Here is a 16,335-nt window from a genome sequence, read left to right as displayed (position 1 = left end):
ATTCAGATGTGTCACACATTTGCCATAAATTCTGAATGTTAGCACTCTAGTTGCTCATTAGATCACTGTAGTAAAGCTACTGCTCACGAGGGAAGTCTGCTGCTGGTATTCAAAGTGCATGTTTCAGTCTGCATGTCAGAATTTTTTAATGAAATAGAAGAAGATTTGAGAAGTCAAAATGTGCCCTAATACTTCTTTCTGCAGCACTAATCATAATTTCTATGGCAAAATGAACCCCCTCATTTTGTTCCTTTGCAAATTAAATGTTTTAAGTGTTACCACTTTATTCCAATCAAGATGGCTTCAGGTGTGCCATACTTTTGTCATAAGAAAGACTGTTAGCGCTCTAGTTATTCGTTAGAACACTCTGGAACATTCTGTCATTGGGCTATACTTGGGCTACATCTGGGTGATATTTGGGCTACATTTGGGCTCTTTTGACTCTGGTGGCCATTTTGGGAGACTTATTTGTTATGAAGTTTCCTAATTTCCTCATTTACTACAGTCTCCTCAGTAGGAAATACTTTCAGTTGTTTACTTTTATTCCATCAAGAAGGCATTCAGATGTGTCACATATTTGCCATAAATTCAGAATGTTAGCACTCTAGTTGCTTGTCAGATCACTGTAGTAAAGCTACTGCTCACCAGGGAAGTCTGCTGCTGGTATTGAAAGTGCATGTTTCAGTCTGCATGTCAGAATTTTTTAATGAAATAGAAGAGGATTTGAGAAGTCACTCAAAATGTGCCCTATTTTTTCTTTCTGCAGCACTAATCATACTTTCTATGGCAACATGAACCCCCTCATTGTGTTCTTTTTTAAATTAAATGTTTTAAGAGTTACCACTTTATTCCAATCAAGATGGCTTCAGGTGTGCAATACGTTTGTCATAAGTAGGACTGTTAGCGCTCTAGTTGTTCTTTAGAACACTCTGGGAAGCTGCAGTAGAACACAAAGGAATCAACTGACAGTCTCTGCCCTTGTTGGATGTACATGTTTTACTGAGAATGTCAGACTTCATTCTCACATGACTGAGAAAGATAATGTGAATATACAGAAAATATGCTCTCAGTTTAGCTTATAGATCACCTTCCAAACCTCTGTGGGAAAAACATGAGAAAATAGTTTTCTCTCAAACATGATTCATGATATCACAGCAGAAGGCTTTTTCACATGGTAAAATCACCTTAGAACACACCACAATTCCTAAAATGAGTATGGTACCATCAACAAATGATTTATAATGTAACTAAAGTCTTAAAACCTTCTATTAGCTGCAATGCTTTTTAATGAGGTGCTATCATGTATATTGGTCCCAAGATGGCTGCCAACACTTCTTGGATGAAGTACTGACAGCCAATCAGATCTCACGATGAGATGTGTGGTTAGGCTCCGCCCAGATATATCTATCTTTTTAACTCTAATTTCCTCAGGAACTATTGAACGGATTTACACCATTTAAGCAAAAGGCACGAGTCTGAACTGAGGACTACCTCTTTGCCAAATTTGGTGTAATTCCGTTCAGCTATTTGGGCCGTAGCTGCGTCAACAGGTCCAATGGGAAAATGCATGGGGAAAACGCGTTTTGGGACCCCCGTTTGACGAATCACCGTGAAATTTTCAGGATAGGAGCGGACCGGAGCTGGCCAAAAGTTTGGAAAATTTCTCAAAGATTCGTCAATCGGCGCCAACGTTATTCTAAATAGTATGTTGCGGATTTCCTATGGAAAATAGGTCCTAACTATAACTACCTACTGGCGACTGCCAGTAGGTAATATATATATATATATATAGACTACTATAAAGGTGTATTGCTTTGTCACCCACCATCCTCTAAGGGTACTTAAATTACCTACGATATTGCTTGCTATTCTGGCTTATCACCGCTTATATTGATTGTAGCAGCTGCCAAGGTTCACCATCCGAGATGGAAGTACCGCCGTTAGAGTTAGAACGTAAAAGGTGCTTCATGTTAGGGAGTATCGGGTGAGGAGAAGTTGGGTTTGAACTTGCATTTTTGTTAGAGTCATTAAATAGCCGAACACAATTTGTCATTTATGCACAATGCAATTGCTTGCTCTGTAGATCACAGTATATATATATTTGGTTGAGTTTATACCAATAAGGTTAAGAGAAGGGTGGTATTGCAATATCATAGAAGCAATGAGCCAAAGCTGATCCTTCTACAGGAAGCCCATTTACTGGACTCCCAGTGTGGGTTCTTGGAATGGTATGGTAAACTAGAGTGTATCATGCTGGTTTTACATTGTGATCCAGGGAAGTTGCCATTTCAGTACACAGACCCTTCTCTTACACAGTCACTGAGGTGCACACTGACCCCCTGTGGCGTTTCATTGCAGTATCTTGTTTGTTGGAGGGTGCTTGCTGACCATTTAAAAGTACCTAGGTCCTGTCAATGTTGGGCAACAACACACTGAAACCCCTGTCTGACTTAATCCTTAAGGTCTCAGCCAGTAAACTAATTCTCAGAGGAGATTTTTATGCAATTACATGGACCCAGAATTTGACATTGTTGGAAAGTAGGATCTTTCCGGCATAGTTTCCCCCACTTTTTGCCTGTTGTCAGTGTATTTTGACTGTAGTACACTGGAATCCTGCTAATCAGGACCCCAGTGTCTGTGCTCTTTCTCCTCAATTCATTGTACTTTGTACACCCCGCATTTGGCATACTGATGTACTCCTGTAAGTCCCTAGGATATGGTACTAAGGTACCCAGAGCATTGGTTAACCAGGGGTCTCCCATGGACTGCGGCATGCATTGTGCCACCCATGGGAGCCCATACAAACTGTGTCTGCAGGTATGCCATGGCAGCCTGTGTGAAATGGTACATGCACCTTTCACTTCAGATATAAGGTTTTCCTAATATCCGGCACTGCACTTAAAGTTAAAACCTATTAGTCACCTCTAAGGTAGGTCTTACAGCCCACAGGCATGGTACATGGTTTTAAGTGTGAGGGTGCCCATGCAAGAGAAGAGACACTCCTACAAACCCCGGAGTCCATTCTCTGTCTTTGTAAGTGCAGGGAATCCATTTTAAGGTATGTAGTGGACCGTGGCCATGTCGAGATGTCCAGCTACATAAAGGCTTCACCGAACTCGGTCATGGTTGGTATCAAACATAGTGGAATCATGCCACTACACTGATTCCGGTGCTAGTTGCATTATCTCATGTACTGGGGGCTCCTTAGAGGACCCCCATGTCTAGCTGTTTAGCCTTATAGGGTCTGCGTGCAAGCCAGTGCTTCTGCCGACCCTAGACTTGGTTCTCCCCTACTGCTGCCTAGTTTAGCTTGGGAAAGTGAAGGCAGACCAAAGGATTTCCTGCAGAGGAGAGATGTAGCCACCTCTCTTTAGAAATGGGTGTCTTAGGCTAGGGTGAGGGTGCTTCTGAGCACCTCCAGAAAGCTTTGAAGGGCACATTTGGTACCCTCCTTACATAAAATGGTTTTCACCAGTACAGGAGCCCTTGGATCCCGCTCTGGCGTTAAACTACACTAAGGAAAGGGGAGTGACCACTCCCCTGTCTGGCTCCTCCCCTGGAAGGCGCTCAGAGCTTCTCCAGATGGCCACTTTATTCTTCCATTTTGAATCTTAGATGGGCGGACTTCCCTGGGAGCATCTGACCGGTCAGTCCACTTCAGTAGCGTCCCTGACCCCCCAATAGGCGGATCACCGCAGAAGACGTCAATCCGCTTTCCTGGCTTACTTAAGGGCTCTCCTGATGGTGGATCCTTAGATTCGTCCGAGCTTCGTCTGCAAGAACCGGCTGGCTTCATGTGAAGATCTGTCTCAAGATGCTACTGCTGTTGGGCACTGAACTCTGCTGCTTGACTGAACCAGGAGCCAAGACAAAGATTGCTTCTAGTAGAAAGACTCCTACTGCAACTTCGTCTCTGTGATCTTCCAAGTTCTGCAACTTCTGTGGCTGTGCATCCTCCTAAGTCTTCTATGACTCAAGATAGCAAGAAGGAATCTCCCTTGGAGTGGAGGAGTCACTACCCTGCATCTGCAGACACCTCAACGATGACGACCAGCTTCTGGAGCCTGCTGTCCCACGGACATCTTCGAGCTCTACAACATAGGTGGTGGTTTGTTGGCATTTCAGAGGCCTGACCAGTCTTCCCTGCAACTTGTGAGACTGCAATCTCTCCAGCCGACTGGAATCGCATCCTTGTGCACCGCGTCTGTTTGCTGTTACCAAGGCTTGTTGGCTGTCCTGACCCAAGATCTTCTAGCTCCAAGAAGCCCCAACCTCCAGCATCACACAGCCCCAAAAGTGTAATTCTCCCTGCTTCTCCAGCATTGTGGGCATCCATCTTCTGTGTGCTGCCGAGGACTACCTGCGACTCCCTGTGCCTGCTGCCAGAGGGTCCTTCTGCAGTCTCCATCGATTCCTGATGACTCTCATGCCGGCTGAGGGCTGGCCTTGACTTACCCTTGCTGGGTGAGTCTCACAGACCTTGCTGGTCTGCAACTAAGCATTGTTTCCTGCAACATGTCTGTTGCTTTTGCCAAAGCTTGTTGATGGCCCAGCCGTCCACTGACCTTCCTGCATTCTTCAATCAGTGTGGGTTGGCTTGTGGATGGCTCCTGTGCTCCTGCATCATCATTGGGTCTCTGCAACTGCATCTTCAGGACCTCCGTGTTATAGCAAAGTACCTCTGACAAGGGCTGGCACCGTGCTCTTGCTCCTCCTGGAAGCTTCCAGGTGGTTTGGACTCTCTCCACTCTTTTTGCAGGTACTCCTCATTTAGATTCCACGTCCGGGCTCCACTGACCTGGTCCAAGAAACTCTGTAGCAGCTGGACAACTGAGTCCCTTTATTGACTTCAACGGGCGATTCCGACACCAATTTGCACCTATGCACCCGGGCTCCCTGGTGTAGGTATCCTGGTTCTCTGGGTCTCCACAGGTGGGGTTTACACTGGGTCTTCTGGGAAGGGTCCTGAATCCGTAAAACTCCAACAGTGACTTCCGCATGTTCTTCTATGGACGTTGACCATAAATATCACTTCTGCACCCGGGAGCCTTAGGAACGTTAGCTACTTACCTTTGGTGGTTTCTTACTTCCCTTGGTCCATTTTTCTAACACTGGTGTAGATCTTTCTTGTGTGCAAGCTTTACTGACTGATTGAGTAGTAAAGTTCCTGATTTACACCCTCCTGAATAAGCCTTAGCTGCTCTCCACAGCTACCCCTTGAGAGCTTTGGTTATCAGGGGCCACTACAACTATCACTAAGGGTTGCCTGGACTCAGTGCAGAGTGCCTTACCAATAGGTGAACACCATATATTGTGCCAGCCTCCCACAGACGTGAGGACCCTAGCAGTTAGGTTTTGAAAGATCTCCATCCCACAATGAGTCTCCACAATATGGATGAGTGACATGTGGCTGATGAGCCATCTGACTGATAGGAACTTTCCATTGTCCAGTATTGGATCTGTCATAGATTCACATGCTTGAATCATCCCCGTCGTTGAGGTGGGAGTCCCACAGAACATTATGAAACAGTAGCAGTAGTATTTATAGGTTACAATGTCAAAATACATTTTTTTAAATAGCTTATCTACATCATTTATGAAGAACCACACTCCAGCCAATCAGGTGATAGCATCCTTTAGAACACTCCCATCAGAGGTATCTTCCCTAGGGTTTTCTAATGCATGTCGTGTGAAAAGGAGTCTCCCTGAGCTCTGATCAGTTCTTCAGCTTATATCCAGATTTGGTTTATCCAGATTATGTATGCTGTTTACCTTTTCTACACCTGACATTCACATGTCAGAATCCTTGAAGAAAGGCCTCTTTAGACATTGTGGGACCTGTGGAAAGAAGAGACTCCACTCGGAAGATCCTCATAAGGAGTGTATCGACTGCTTTCATCCTGCCCACAAGGTAAAGGACAGTAAGGTCTGTAGAACCTTTTCTTCTAAAACTCTCAACGACAGAAAGGGGAGGCTGTTAATATGGCTCCAGAAACTTAAGCTTAAACAACTTTTGTTTCTGAGGAAGAGCACAGTGAGGATTCAGTTACCACACTAGAGAAGTCAAGGAAAAGGGAGAGGTCACACCAAGGGTCACCAGAGGCATACAGAAAGGCCTTAAAAAAGACACACCATTACTCTTCAAAAGGCACCTCTTGCACAGAAAAGAAGTAAACATTTCCCTCAGAGGTCACTCATTCGAAGCCTTCAACTCCTTTGTTTGCCTTGGCTTTACACCTTGCCAATTCCTCTTCAGAATCAATCATGACAAACTCAAAGCTGTCAATGAAGGTCTTATCGAAAACAATACCACTGTCAAAAACATAATCAATGGCAGTAACAACAACTTCGACAACAACATGACCTACCTCAGCCCTCTGTCGACGATGGCCATATCGACGATGACAATCTCGTCATCGGCCACCTTGCTGACAACGTTGATGATGACACTATTGACGAACACTTTGTTGATGAGACTGTTCACGGCACAATCAATGGCAAAACCACAGTTGTTCTCAACAAAACCGGTGATGAAGAAATCACCAGTGTTATGCCTCACACCGGAACCGACAACGACCTTGTTGACAATATCGTTGATGATGAAAAACCAACACAGGACATTTTGCGCCCAGAACATACCTCACCCATCAAGGTGTCTCCCTTGCCACCAAGCCATTTATTGGATGTAGAGGAATCTGATTAGGATGATAATGGACCTCTTGGTACAGATCATAGTCCCTCATAGCTTAATGTGAAGTACCAGGACAAAAATAATAAAGGGGACTCTTATGAACAGGTATATCAAAGACAACAATAAATAGAGATGCCAAGGCAATATGTGGAGCAGTTTCACCATTTCACTCCTCCACCACCTGAGGCCATGATTCAGGTGGCCCCCTCCAGTACAAGATCGACAGGGCATATTGCAGGAATATTAGAAACAATTACTACACCTGGAGGGACAACATCGTCACCTATCCATCCACAACCTCCTGCACCAAGATCACCAAAACCTATGCCACCCCCTGTCACTCTGAGAAGGACACTGGTATCAAATATTGCCATGCCTCCTCGAAACAACCCATCTTCCTCAGATGATGATAGAGAGAAGGGGGAAATTCATGATATTCAATCTCTGGACAATGAATGGGATGATTACCTTAACCGAACACCTTCCCCTTTAGCAGTGCAACTGGTGGATTCCCCAACATATAATATCGGTTTAGCCACATTCATGATATCATTGTCCTCCATCCCCTTTTATGCTGGGTTGATCTGTAGATTAAAGGAGCACAATGGAATAGGGAGATATTGCAAGATTGTCCATCCCTTGATTTTGCAATGCAAATTCCCTGCTTTAAATATATCAAAGGGGAGCTTCGTATTTAGAGGGGATCTTTTTATTCACTCTGATAAAATTGTAAAGGTGGATCGTGGTTGGGTGAAAGACGGCTTTCTAAGACATAAAATGTTGGAAGATAATATGAGGCTCTTCAGAAGTTTTTTAGGTGAAAGTATTTATTGTTGAAAACAAACCTATTTATAAGAGCCCAACCTTTCAGTGGTAACCTTGAACCATGCACAATTTCTGCTAGATTTAGGCTGAATTGGTTGCCTCAGATTTTAGCCTTCCCTCTATGTTGGCATGAACCATTATGCCTAGCACCCTGCGGCTGTGACCATAGGTCTGCGTTGGACGCTGTACTTGAAATTTTCTGTAAATACTTTGGGATCCTGAGAAGGGCATATTTAATCCACCTTCTTAAGAAGTGTGGTTTAAACTGGCACGGCCAGCTGTTTTATTCTTGCAAATGCTCTCTGTAGATATCATTTTTCATGTTGCCAATATCTTAAAAGCAGCTGTGCGATCAAGAGATTCGATGAAGGACTGATTCTGTTGTATCCCACTGTGTAAATTGTTGGCCATCTGAGGAATTTTATAATTTTTAAATACTGTATGGTTTTATTCTTTTTTAGGTCTCGGCTCGAAGGCTGAGCTTGCGCAGTCTCGGTCCGAGATTTAATGACTTGGAGAAGAGGGGCTTGAACCCGCCCCTCTTCTCCCCTGTTCTCCATTGTCTGGCCTCTTGAATGCTGGCCAGCCATTGGAGATGAGGTCCGTCACTCCGAACAGGCCCCGTCCTTTTCGGATTCGGGGGTGTGTTTTTTCCAACTTTTCTAATTATCTCCTCCAGCCAATGGCAAGAGGAGAGAAAAGGAAAACACGCCCCCGAATTCGAAACCGCCACTGCGTTTCTCCGAGGCATTTCTGCTTCGCCTCGGAGAAAGGCAGTGGTGTGCTTGTTACATGGTGTGTCTAAGCTTTCTTATTCTCTTTATGGCTGTCTTTCTTGACTACTTGTTTCTGCTTTGAATCTAACGCCGACGTTTCACTCAAGAAAGGAATTAGCTTTTAGTGTAGGCCGTGGATGGATACTGAAAGTACAGAGCTTGCGTCACTTTTGGCCTCCTGCACTCTTCTCGGACAAATGCATTATGTTGTGGGAGTAACAAGACCTAAAGAACCTCGGGGGGTCTCGTTTATAGGTATGTAGATGTCCACCCCCTCCCACTACCCCATTTATTGCAGCAGGGGTGCGTGGGGGGTCGGGGAATGTGGCCTCTTGTTACTGGGGGGGGGGGGAATCAGAGATTAGGAACCGGGCTTTCCAATTACAAGTCCTTGTTAGCATGTGTGTTGAGTAATTAACTGCCCCAACACTAAAATGCAATGCAGTCCCTGGTGACCTGAATCACTTAATACCCTCACCCAGAGGGAAAATAATGAATCCATAGAAGTAAACAATTACGACTCACAAACAGCTAACTGAAGGGGGATAAACAGACCGGGAGCAGTGCCTTCAAAGACCGCAGAATAAAAGGTGCACCCCTTTTATTACTGTCACTTAAGTAGTAAATACACGTGAGGCCGACTATAGAGAATCTACTCTCGTGCTTAAGGGCAACATGGTTATATCTTACAAACCAGCAGGTGTAGCCCATCTTGTGCATTTACGAGCAGAGGCCTGCAAAATCCACCGATGGGAAGTTAGAACGGAAGAAACCGCGCTCATGCACCAGAGGAGAGCACGAAAGGTCACCGGGGGCGGTCGTTTGTCACCACATTGTATGGTTATGGAGAGCTGGGCACCAAGGTACAGTAATTGCCAAAAATCAGTGTTAAGTTCTCACTCCCCCCGCCCCCAAAAAAAGCCTTGCAATATAGAAAAGGAAACCGTAATTAATGGAAATTCGCTGAAAACACAGCAAAAACACATACACACACACACACACACAAACACATTGAAAAGTGGAGTAGGGTTACCATAACGCGCGTATCGCATACTGTGCAAGTCAAGCACGCGGGCAGAGGTGGAAAGGACCACTTACTATTCCACAGGCCCTTAAATCTAGAGATCCGACCCTTACATCTAGAGAACCGGCCCTTAAATCAACAGAACCTCCAGTTAAATAAAAAACAAACGCGTCACTATAATGCATCACCAACACACCAATTAGAAAGATATCAAACAAAAAGAAAAGGGATGAATATGAGAGCGCAAAAACTGCTAAACTAGGTTCCTGAGCTCCCACAATGGCAATGCAAGTGAAGCCATACACCTCACCTGAAGCAGCAGTTCTCTCTGCCAAAACACATTCCTCCCAGCTCCCCCCGGGGCTTATATTGGAGGCCCACCCCTCCACCATTACCGATGACGTCACGCGCGTTTCATCCACCTGGGGGCCAGCCTGGGACATTCCGAATCATTTCCAACCAACCCACCCCCACCGAAACTAGGGCAACCCGTGTTGTGACTTTCAAACCACTGGGTGGACCGCGGGAGGGGCTGTACATTGTCTTTCTTGCAATGTTTAACTACTCACACAAACTAGTGAAGGTGGAGTCCGCACACAGGTTTCCCAGTCCCAACCACGCACGACAAGGGAATGTGTATCATCCCACGTGGGGTCCGTTCAGCAGTGCTCTTTAGTTTCTCAATTCCACAGGTAAGTATTTCTATCGCCGCAGGTTATTCTGGGATTTGTAGTCCAGTTGATACTATTTTAATACCAGCAATTCAAATACCAGAATGCAAAGAAAAACCTGGTTTGGCGGAACTGCTCATGAGTGGAACTGGGCAGTGTTGTAAATGGAAATATAGAAGTGCATGTAATCACTATTTAGAGTACTTGCTTAACCCCGAGAACTGCCGGTACTCTCCCATTAAATGTATTGTAGCGGTGCTAAGAAGTGCAGGTATTCAGTGCCTTGCAGTACCTGCTTATTCAAAGCACTGGACCTGGGGCATTGAGAATAACTCCTTGGTGACCCCAGAATGCGCTTGGAAGCCTCTGCAAAAGGTATGAAGGTGAAGCACTTTACAAAGGCACATATAATACGATGTCACACGTGACACCTTCAGCCAGCCCTGACTTTATAGTCTATTGTGCTTTTCAACCCATTCTCCTCTGTAGTGAAACATGGCACCCTAAGCTCCAGTATGGAAAGTGCTGTAGGGTGAAAAGTAGGGAGTCGTAGGGTGCCTTTTATGCCCCCCATGCAGCAGTTCAGATTGTCACACTTACGCAGTCTAATAATGCGTTCCTGTCTAAATGATGAGCTTTTTCAGGCTCTCATGCACCTATTGGTGAGTGAGGGTGGCATGCATGTGTGTGTGTCATACCTCATGGAGGGACATGTAACATGAGGCCCATGTTTCAGTGATGAAAACTGAGAGGTATTCTTCGAGCAATGCGAGGCATGCAGACCACAGCGAGGAGAATTGCAAGGCTTTCAAACCTCTGAAGTTTAGTGCGATATGCTTATATCTCATTGAAGCACTGTCTGCAGTGTCTGGATTTCATGCCTTGGGGAGGAGCATTTGCATAGTTACAGGGGCGCAACTAGACCCGAACTTCGGGGGGGGGGGTTGGGCCAAAATTCCCAGCCAGGGCCGGCCCTAGCACTGGTCGCACAGTCTTTTTTGGTGCCCCCCCCCCCATTTCCTACTTCTCCATGAATTCCCTCACCAGCAGGCGCACAACACCCATTGGACTCACAGGGCTTCAGCCCACCCCCCCCCCGTCATGTGTGGCAGCCCTTGATTAGACAGCTTCCCTTGTACACACACAGCCGCACCCGAGCACTTCACAGGTCTTTAAAAGACCATTTGCATGTTAATGAGGCCTCGCTGTTGTTTCACCCCTTCTAAGAGCCCCTGCAGCTCCACTCTGCCTATGGCTTAAAAGATTCAGCCCCATCCCCCCGAAATTTTTTCTTAGCCCCCCCCCGAAATTTGGCTCTAGTTGCGCCTCTGCTCACCAGCACTCACCAACAATGCACCTCATCTTTCTACAACCCCTTTCTGACAAACATTTAATTTTTAGGTCTCGGCTAGCGAAGGCTGCGCTTGCGCAGTCTCGCCCGCGAGATTTCATGACTTGGAGAAGAGGGGTTTGAACCCGCCCCTCTTCTCCCCTCTTCTCCATTGGCTGGCCTCTTGAATGCTGGCCAGCCATTGGAGAAGAGGTTTGTCTCTCCGATCAGGCCCCGTCCTTTTCGGATTCGGGGGCGTGTTTTTTGCAACTTTTCTGATTATCTCCTGCAGCCAATGGCAAGAGGAGAACACGCCCCCGAATCCGAAACCGCCGCTGCCTTTCTCTGCGGCATTTCTGCTTCGCCTCGGAGAAAGGCGGCGGCGTTACACACATTCGTGGTACTCTGTTTCCACTATTGAATGCTGCAGTGACCGGAAGTCCTTCCCTTCCCTGGCGCTTTATGTGGCGTGCAACTCTTCGCTGAGGTTCGTGAAGGACGGTTGGTATGCCCCTGCCAGTCGGCGCATGTTCCCGGATGCTATGGGTCTCAGTTTGAATAACATGCGCAACTGGCAACAATTTTGATTCTACCTTTTTACAGCCGTCCGTTTAGTTCTATAAAGTACTAGGCACTGACGCACAGCAGGATACGACCTAGTCACGTGACTTTTTCGTCGTTGCTAAGGATTAACCCTGCGAGAGAACCTAGTTTCTATCACGTCGATAGGCTGTAGGGCAAGATTTATCGTGTTTGCGTCACTTCCTCCTGAAACGTCGCAACCCTTCCTCGGCGCGTGCTCTGCTCAACCTACCGGGTCCTCCCTTCCTTTCTTTTCGGATTCTGGACATGGCGGCTTTTGAAGGGCCTCTGGCCATGCTGGGCGAGTGCACCTCGGGGGAGGCGGTCCGCAGCCAGAATGGTAACTTCTTTGTGTTTGATCGCTCACGTGTGGGCAGGTGACGGTTCACCCAAGCAGCTAATTAGCTCTTCCAACAAGCACGGTGCGGCTGGGGTCTGTGCCCAGGACTCTCCAACTGCCGTTTTGTAACTCTTTTAGACGTTCAGATCTAGTCGCCACCCAATTCTTATGCACTGCTGGCACTTTTGGGGGATTATGACTCTTTTGGATTTTTTTTTATTGGCACAGGAGGCCCGCATCCTCGAAAAGCGGCTGCCATAGAGCTTCCTTTCGATTACAACAGAGCGCAACATTCTATGATTTTACTGGACTACGTTGGAAGTTAATTTTCTATTAAGTGGCAAGGTTGAAACAAAGCATCTGACTGGCTACAAAATCTTAAAATTAGTTGTAATCTTGATAGGGGCCTCTAAATGAGAGCTCTTTGAATAATTCTGAAATGCATCACTTGTGTACACTGTTAGTTTTCTCATGAGTGTGATGCAAACTGCAGATTCATCGGCCTACACCCCCCCCCCTTTTTTCTACCTCTTCCCTTTTATGGCAACGGCGTTTGCAAGAGACCTAGCAACTAACCAACAGGCAGCGTTTTGAAAGCCTACGCAGCTGAGCTATGGTGTTTGAGAAGGTTATGGCGGTTGATCAGTTGCTTCTGTCTCCATAGAATTCGTTTTGTTATATGCAAAGCCTGCCCATCATTGTAGATTATCCCATAATCTTTTTCATGGTGATGTGCATTTGCATTTTTCATTTATAAAACAGCACTTTCCTTTATAGAGAAAGGAAGGTGTCATTGTTATACATTTAAAACCTCTGCGTGCCAATGAGTGTCGTCCTGCTTTTCACTTTTTCCTAGAGCGTCTTAATTTAACGTTGTTTGGTCATCGCTTATAAATATCCTTACGTTTTATAAACCTCAGATTACATTTCGGCCGAGAACACATAGTTGGTCTAAGACAATCTCCGTGACATACAACGCTGAGACCTCATGATTTCTCGCAACCTCTAATTTGTGTTGTGAGGCAAAATTTACATGTGTCACATCTGCACCACAAATCGTGACTAAAGCCCCACCGTTATTGACCATATTTCGACCATTGTACTAAAGTGGACATTTGATGCATGGACTAATACTCCCCGCAGCCTCTTAGCAAATTAGAGGTCTTTTACTAGAGGCAGCGGAATGTTCTAAAGTAAGGTGATCGTAATGCATGTTTTCATTGTCCAGGAACTTGGTCACAAAAGAATAACGGGTATGGATAATTTCTTCCTTGACGTCCTTGTTTGTACGATAATTGACGGACAGCAGTTTTATATTTTTACCTGTTAAATTAATATCCATACTTTTGGACCGTGAGTTTTCACTTTGCTTGTTTGATTGTTTTCTTATTGAATAGTTGGGGCTGTAGCTTGGCGGCCTAGTTTCCTATGTATTTCCATTTATTGAGCTAACAAGTTTCATAGTCCTACGGTTCATCAATAATACAAATCTCAAAATATTTTTATTTTAAAAAGCATCTTTCGTTCAAATAACAATGCATTAAAGCAGCAAGTCACAATAGAGTTCCGATAAAAAAAAGTTCACACAAGGTTGCCTTTCATTTATTCCAGGACAGTGAAAGGTTTTAACGCAGCCATGTGTTGGCCTGAGGTACTACTAATTCTATAGAGATCGGATACTTCCATTGGACCATCAGAAATCACATTCGATCAATTTCACGTCCAATTGTAGAATTATTGCAAAGGCACCTTGCACTGAATAAACAGATACTGTCAACACTAACGGCATAAAGAACGATCAACAATGCGGCTGTTAGATTGGCTGTTAAAATTGTCAATGTGGCGTAAAAACAATACATTTTGTGATTTAAAATCGGGTATACTTTATACCATCAACTAATGCAATGTAAGTGTTCTAAAAACCCAGACTGAACGCCACCTTTGTGTACTACCTACCACTTAAAATCTAAGTTATTACAATGCAAGTCAGTGACCATATACAACCCGTATTACAAAACAAGCATTTACAATGCAACGGTCTCGCCATTGTTAACCTCTTCAGTGCCCATGACGAGATAGTCTCGTCATTGAGCACGGTTGCGCTGTGCCCATGACAAGACTATCTCGTCATGAACCCCACCCACTAGTGCAACGCCCGGCACAGGAGGGGGAAAGGGCGTGGCACTGAAGGGGTTAAAGTTAGAGCTATTGGCATTGCTCATGACAATGCTGTTTCTTTAAATGTTTTAAAAACAAAAACATAAACAAAAATAATGTCATGAGCAATGCCAATAGCTCTAACTTTACCAATGCCGAGACCATTGCATTGTAAATGCTTGTTTGTTATAACCTAATAAAGCTTTCTTGATGATGAAGATATTAGTGGTTTTCATACTCTTATGGATAGAGCGGGCAAGCATTTCCAGCTTCCAATCACGATAAAACAATCAGATTATTTCCTACATGATTTTAAAGAACAATCTAGGAAAATTGTTAGAACAATTCCTATCGTAGATTCTATTTAGGAGAAAGGAATATAAGTTATGAAACCTCCTGCCATAGTCACAGCGGTTCTGCCACGAATTGACAAGAAGTACAAAGCTCCTGAAGATTCGCCAGCATGTCTAGTTGGACATCTAAATCCAGACTCCGTCATTACACAAGCTGCCCAGCGCCAGTCAAAGAACTTTTACACTCTAATTTCAATGACACCTGACAAGCAAGGCAGATGCCTTGATAACATTGTTAAGCGGTTCTCGACTGTGTTGGGCACAACTGTATGTGTGAAGAATTTGCTGGCAATCTTGGGTAGATATGACCGCCATTTGTGGTCGGACATTGCCAGACATCTTGATTTCCTGTCGGAAGACAAAAAAGCGGAAGCAAAGAAGACTTCGCAGGAAGAAGAAAGATCTGTATTGTAAATCATAGATTGTGCTATGGTCATCGCTTCCATAGGATTCTGACAGCTCACAGGATCAGCGTTCATCAGATGCCAGGGCTGGTTGAAGGCCACAACATTTCATCCTGAGGTACAAACTAAGATTTTACATATGCCATAAGATGGCGATGCTTTGTTTAGCAAGCACGTTAATGACTCCTTACAAGCAATCATGGCTGACACTGACACCGCTAGATGTTTGGGCACCTTGCAGTTCCTTAAAACACCTTTTAGAGGTGCCCACAGAAGAGTTAATTATTAATATCGAGGAGGATACCAGAGATATCACTCATACCAACCTTTTCAGCAGCCTTTTTGGTCTACCTACCAGCAGCACCCACCATATCAGACACCGCCAGCAGCAGCTTACTCCAAGCAACCACCAAAGAAGAAGCAGCTAGTACCAGCAAGAGACACTGGCAGGAAGTAGTGACAGTGTTATAGTGTTGGTTACGCCCCCTTCAGTACATCTGTGGGAGCAAGAAATTCAAAATATTCCTATCAAGGGCGGAAGATCACATTGGACAAATGGCTCCTGGTCCTCATCACAAATGAGCACCTTCATCTCATCTTCATCTTCGCCGGAAGGAAGTGCCAGCTATGCTAAGCAAGAGTGCCATAGAAAAGGTCCCACACTCTCAAAAAGGAATGGGCTTCTATTTTCGATTTTTCCTGCTCATGAAGAAATCAGGCGAATGGCGTCCCATTATGGACATTAGGAAACTGAACAAGTATCTGAAAAGGCCATTTTTTCACATGAGCGCCCTTCAAGTAATCCTGCACCTCCTCTATCAAGTAGATTTCATGACAAGCCTAGATTTCCAGGTTCTCTGTTTCACTATCCCTATCCGTCTGATGCATAGCAAATTTCTCAGATTCACAGTAGCCATTACTCACTACCAATTCAAAGTACTCCCATTAGGTCTCAGGTCCACTCCCTGGATTTTTACAAAGTGTCTTGCTTCAGTAGCAGCCTATGTAAAGCAAAATGCCTCTAGGTTTTCCCTTACCTCGACGACTGTTGATAAAAGTGCCATCTGCTCATCAAGCACAGAAGGATACAATAACCTGTCTACAGATGTTCAAATCTTTGGACCTAACAGTCAACTAGCAAAAATCTCTCCTTCATCCCTCAATGAAGATACATTTCCTAGG

General features: G+C 45.0%; 1 protein-coding gene across 3 annotated transcripts in view; it reads right to left on the bottom strand.

Moving 5' to 3' along the window:
* LOC146833199 (keratin, type II cytoskeletal cochleal-like) overlaps positions 1 to 9,648 on the bottom strand; it is a 101,554-nt gene extending 91,906 nt beyond the window's left edge. For all 3 annotated transcript variants that reach the window (XM_085600857.1, XM_085600856.1, XM_085600858.1), the window contains exon 1: positions 9,627 to 9,648. The gene's annotated coding sequence lies outside the window, so the exon portion shown is untranslated. The remainder of the gene's footprint in view (positions 1 to 9,626) is intronic.
* Positions 9,649 to 16,335: the final 6,687 nt, after the last annotated feature.

Source organism: Triturus cristatus, chromosome 4_2, assembly GCF_964204655.1.
Source record: "Triturus cristatus chromosome 4_2, aTriCri1.1, whole genome shotgun sequence".
NCBI lineage: Eukaryota > Metazoa > Chordata > Amphibia > Caudata > Salamandridae > Triturus > Triturus cristatus.
The sequence above is the reverse complement of the archived record's forward strand: the minus strand, read 5'-3'. Positions and strand labels throughout refer to the sequence as shown.